The sequence below is a fragment of the Macrobrachium nipponense genome, chromosome 42, assembly GCF_015104395.2.
Source record: "Macrobrachium nipponense isolate FS-2020 chromosome 42, ASM1510439v2, whole genome shotgun sequence".
NCBI classification, from domain to species: Eukaryota; Metazoa; Arthropoda; class Malacostraca; order Decapoda; family Palaemonidae; genus Macrobrachium; species Macrobrachium nipponense.
The window spans coordinates 1379268-1385267 of record NC_061103.1 but is presented as its reverse complement, the minus strand read 5'-3'; the positions used below and the strand labels follow the sequence as shown (position 1 = coordinate 1385267).

General features: G+C 36.6%; 1 pseudogene; it reads left to right on the top strand.

The window, feature by feature from the left end:
- The window catches only part of LOC135212923 (PDF receptor-like), a 267896-nt pseudogene that overhangs the window by 238097 nt on the left and 23799 nt on the right, over positions 1-6000 (top strand).

Below are 6000 nucleotides of genomic sequence, written 5' to 3'. Positions count from 1 at the left end.
GACCTACGTCTCCACCTTCCTCACAGCCTATCAGGGATTCTTCGTCGCTCTTATATATTGCTTTATGAACAATGAGGTGAGAATATTGCGCATGAGCACGCGGGGTGAAGTTTGGCTTAAACTAATATTATATAATATATATATATATATATATATATATATATATATATATATATATTATCATATATATATATATATATATATATATATATTACATTAGATTATATTATTTTAGCAATTGTGTCCGAATTGCTAATGCCCTGGACTGCCACTCGAAAGACCATGTTTCGGTCCTGCGGTAAAGATAGAAATTTATTTTGGTGAAACACGTTCCTGTATGTTCATTTACAGATATAGATATACATATGAGTATATATATATAAATATATATATATATATATATATATATATATATATATATATATATATATATATATGTTAACGGGATATTAATCTCGTTTTTTATTTGGTAAAACGTGGAACTCCGAGCGTCAGGCAAACCAATACACACAGCCTCTCTCTCTCTCACTCTCTCTATCTCTCGCTACAATCCTCTCTCTCTCTCTCAATCTCTCTCTCTCTCCACCTCTTTCTCTCCATTCTGTCAGGTAATCAAAATGAGAGTCAAGTTATATAAAAAAATAACTATTTATTTAACAATGGAAAGATAATAAATCAAGTCTCACAGACTAACTTAACTCAGTTAACCCCCAACATTGCAGAACGTCCATTGCAGCTGGAATATCTCACTCACTGTTCAAAAAACACTTTGGCATCCGCCATCGTGGCTTTGCCTTCCTCCCTCGGATCTTTGTGCAAGTCTTCCCATAGACTTGGCTAGAGATGCCATTATCAAAGGAAGAGGCGCACACACACATATGAATGCACACTTCGTTAACGCCCCTTGTTACTGGCTACATCCAGTTTCCCAAAGGCACTTTGAATAAGAGCCCATGAACTGACGAACATTGACTCGCCTAACTATGCAGTTTTCGTATCACGACACCCAGAAATCATTTATAAGCTTTTCTCGGGTCGTTGCTTCGGCTCTGTTCTCTTTGCATTCCAAAAAGGTCACAGCGCATCACATTATGCTATTAAATATATCATTAATTATAATCCCTATCACAGAAGCTCGGCCATGCTAAATTGCTAGCTCCCGCCTAGGAAATGGTCAAACAAAATAACTTATATAAAATAAAAAAACATTGGCCGGCTTAAAACATAAAAAATAAGTAATTACTGCACGTCTCTGGCATTTTAAAGTAAAGTCTTATCATGCTTCATCTCCAATAACACTAGAATTTTCTCTCATCTTGGATTCTTGAATATCCCTCTTCGTCTGCAACTGGCTGCTCAAACTGTAGCAGGCTGTAGGAAGACGGAATGCCTCCCTAATTGTAGACGACTTCTAACGGCTTCTGTAGATCCAAAAAACGCGCTGTAGAACTATGTAGAAACTCTCGTAATCACACTGGATAAACAACAGCAACACTCTGCACGGCTGGTGGACGTCTTGCTAGCGTAGGGGAACGACTTTTATGGTGTGTTAGTATGTCAGTCAAGTCATCGGTCAATCAAAAAAGAATCAACCCCAAACATACTACTTCTATCAAACAATGACCTCAAAACGTCAGAAATACTAACTGAACGTCTCCCAATAAACTCCATTTAACATGACCACTAAATCATAAGTCATTATCACAACTCGCAAAAAAAAAACAATATCAAGTTCTCTAACTCAATTCTCCAAACTCACACATCAGCACACACAATCCAAAACTCACAGCAACTTCATGGACTTCTGCACTCACATTTCAAACTCGAATGTTATCATAAGTAAAAAAAAAAGAAAAAATCGTAAGGAGCCCAAGGAAAAAAAAAATCATGTAACACGCCAAGACCCAAAAAATCAGAAAATGTTCTCTCGAGCTCTGATATTACAGCAACTCACAAAATCAGCAACAATCTCCAATTTTTAACAGCAAAAAACCCTTTACTGCTCATATAATTAATTACAATGAGACTTTATGTCAAACTCCCATTTATATAAATCTCAACCCCGATAAATTACATCTCCCGTCCAAAAAGAAATGCTATTTAAGCTCAATCCCCAGTTACATCTCTCATAGGAAAAGGAAGAAAAAAAAATAAAAAAAATAATCACAAGTAAATTCCCCCATCACAAAACGCATAATATATGCATAATATACATAATCCCCACATTTTTCCCCAAGAAATGACCCATGTATAGCTACGGAATTTCTCGACATCGCAACTTTTATCGACCGACACGGCCAGAAAGCAAACTCTCACACATGCGCTTTCGTGAAATGCTATTGTCAACATTTCCAGATATTGCAAAACTCTGAGTAATCACCATCAGAGGAAAGGGAACCAACACAGTGCTTGTCAGCAGAAAATCCACCTGCGGATGTGTGCTCTAACTGCAGCACAAAAAAAATGTCTAATCAGACTCGCAAGTTCGGAAACTCATGATTCTCAAAAAAACGTCTAGACACGAAGTAAGCACATTTCACAAAATTAACTCCAGGATATGACTAATGTGTTCAAAAACTTGTCTCAAAGACATTTCTCTCACATGACACTGCCCAATTATGGAGAAACATTATCACCTATCCGGGATAAAAAAAGCTACGATAAACTCGTAATGCAGCAATTATATGCCTCCAAAAATAATATCTCCATAGGACCACAATGCAGTAATGCCACTCACCTCCAAATAGTAATGAAACCAAAAAGAAAGAACCACAGAAATCTTCTCTTGGCTCGAAAAAACTCCATAACCACAGAAAAGGGTCACCCGCCAAACATTAATTCCACCTCCATATATTTCACCATATTAATAATAAAACCACTCCAGCGATAAAAATATTTCCTCCATGTAATTAGTAACCACACCCACCATATTCTCTCTTATTTCTCCGATAGCCATGTGTTAATAAAACACCACCACTCCAGGAATAACAAAATATTCATCTCTATTTCGGCAAATAAAAATACTTACCTCTATTTCACCAATAATTCCATGTGGAATAAAACAAGGCTCCAAAAAATATTAAATCTCCAAAAAGGATAATCAAAATGAAATTCCATCTCCAAAAAAATGTGCACTCAAAGCATCTAACTCACACACTCACAAATATTGCCCCATATATCTCCAAAAAAGTGTGTCTCCATTTGCAACAAAGATGGCTGCAAAATAATTGAACTAAACATAGCTCTCACCACCATTGGCAAACATCAAATGGCCAAAATATATCTCCAATATATTATATCTCAAATTATAACTCCAAAATAATATACCTCCAATTCTCCAAAATAATATATCTCCAATTCTCCAGAGAATAACTCAATGTTATAGTAAAAAACTATAAAACTCTCTCTGTTTAGCATAACTGCTGAAAAAGGGCAAAAACTCGGCAAATAAAAATTGTCTAGGAAATTCTAGAAAAAATCACCAATGTGCCACAACTCATTATAATAAAACTCCAAATTCAAAGTGTCTAAACAAAGACTTCTCCATATGCACTACAGCATAGGCCACTAGAATACTTAACCAAGTTTCCTATCTCTGGCAAAGTTGTCACAAAAACAACAAATGTATTGTGCAAGAGAACTCACAATTTCTGGAACACAAATATCCAGAGAAAAAAAATGTGGTGCCATTACGTATGCATTAAAAAAAAATGCAAAAATTCTCCCATAAATCTCACTGCAGCATTAAATAGCTGAAAACACAAACACGTTCCCGACTAACGACTCTAAGTATCGAACTGAGATGTTAAAAAAAATATTCACACCAACTGGAGAGAAAAAATTAATTCAAATTCACCCTTGATAAAAAAAAACTTGTGTCAGCGATGGCTAACTTGCAAAAAAAGGAGAAAAGAAATATCAACGGCATTGTTAACTTTCTCCCGTAACTCACTTATGTCAAGCAATTATCTGCTGAACTCATAAAAACAGGAAAACAAAAAAAAAAATGAGTTGTTAGTTCCTCCCAAATTCAAAAAAAACAACACCACCCTTGATAGCATTACAGCACCCACGTATTAGTAAATAAAAAAAAAATCAGTATCAGAAATATCATTATCAGCAAAATCACCAAAATTGCTATTATCAAAATCACTAGTACTAGTATAAAAAAAACATTACCAATGTTAATGCTTGTCCATTCACCAAAAGTTCAGCAAGATTCAACACAATTCACCAAGATTCAGCAAAACTCATCACTCATGGATTACTGAAATATTCTCTAAAGTTATAAAAATTCAACAAACAATTAACCCCAAAAGTTCTCCCAATAATTCATTGTAATAATTCTCCATGATATAATTATCTGTAATAATTGTAAAAACAATCTCTCATGAAATATCTCAAAACTCTCGTAAAATATGTCTCCCGTAACGATAATTCTACTTAAGTAACTCTCCCATAAAATATCTCATATAATAATAACAATTAATAATAATAATAATAATTCTCCATAGTAATAATTCTCTTGCAAAGATCTCAAGTAAGGGTGTAATTCTCCCCATATACACTAGCATTGCCAAACCCCATGATACCAACCAACGCCATTGCCACACCCAAAATCAACACCATTCGACACCAATCACTCAGCACAATTTTTAAGTAATCTCTCCAACACAACAACAACAAAAAAATAATCTGTGTCCCCATTATATTTTTGCAATCCAAAGCATAAGGAAAACATACACACATCCCACGCATTTCATTTCCTTTCCTCTTCATCCAAGAGAAAGAAAATCTCTTTTCTAAAAAAAAACTCTGCGGGCATCTCACGTCATCAACTAATCAATCAGCTGATGTCTTGGCATTGAAAATCATTTTCGAGGGCAAATTCGTCTCTCAACACCCCGACAAAAAAAAAAAAAAAGGAGGAGTTCACCCCCACTGAGAAAAAAAGGGTGTTTCACCCTCCACTGAGCATTGAAACACCCCCCAGTCAAGCGATAGAACACCCCCCTTGAACAGTGTCTGGGTACCCCTGAGGTATACACCAGGAGTTGTAGCAGTACCCTCCCTTGCAATAGCTCTTAGGCAGGCAGTACTCGCCATGCAATGCCTCCCTGCACCGGTTAGCAGAAATTTGCTGAGCCCGTAAAAATGAGTGGCCGCTCTTTGTCTCCAAGCGAAATAGTCAATCCAAGCACAGTTTCGCATGCATAAAAAACATTTTATACACACTTATAGTTTAAACAAAGACGAATGCGTCTGTTCTAAACATGCGCCGATAAAGAAAAATACTTCACTTTCTGCTACTATGGGGGAAAAATTTGACATCTCAAACCAGTCCCATTACACTGAACTATTTAAAAAAAAAAAAACTCCCCCAAAAATGTTCTTTAACACTCACCACCTCATAATAAGACCAAAAAAAAAACTCGGAATTTGTGCAGGACACTCCAATAACACATGCACGAGCATTTCGGGATGCATTCGGTATCACACGCATAAGCCAGACTGAGTGCGGCATCTGCTTTCGAAGCAGACTGCCTGGGAAAAATGCTGAGTCCAGTTCAATTCTCTCCTCAGCACCACATCCTCACGGACGGACATTTCTCATTTTCTCTCACTTAATAACGGAAATCTAACAATTTAATAACTTTCCACAATCCCATAAAGGCTTTGTCATTCGAAAACTATCGCTAAGCCAACAAAACTGTGACATGATCAGAACCCTTCTATGTTTAACTGGTCACCTGTCTCTTCATTAGCGTACCCAGGCATAAAAAAATCCTCTTATACCACTCGCCACCACCTGTTAACGGCAGATTAATCTCGTTTTTATTTGGTAAACGTGGAACTCCGAGCATCAGACAAACCAATACACACAGCCTCTCTCTCTCTCTCTCTCTCTCTCTTCTCTCTCTCTCTCTCTCTCTCTCTCTCTCCAAGCGACCGCTCTCTCTCTCTCGACAACTCCTCTCTCTCTCTCAATCTCTCTCTCTC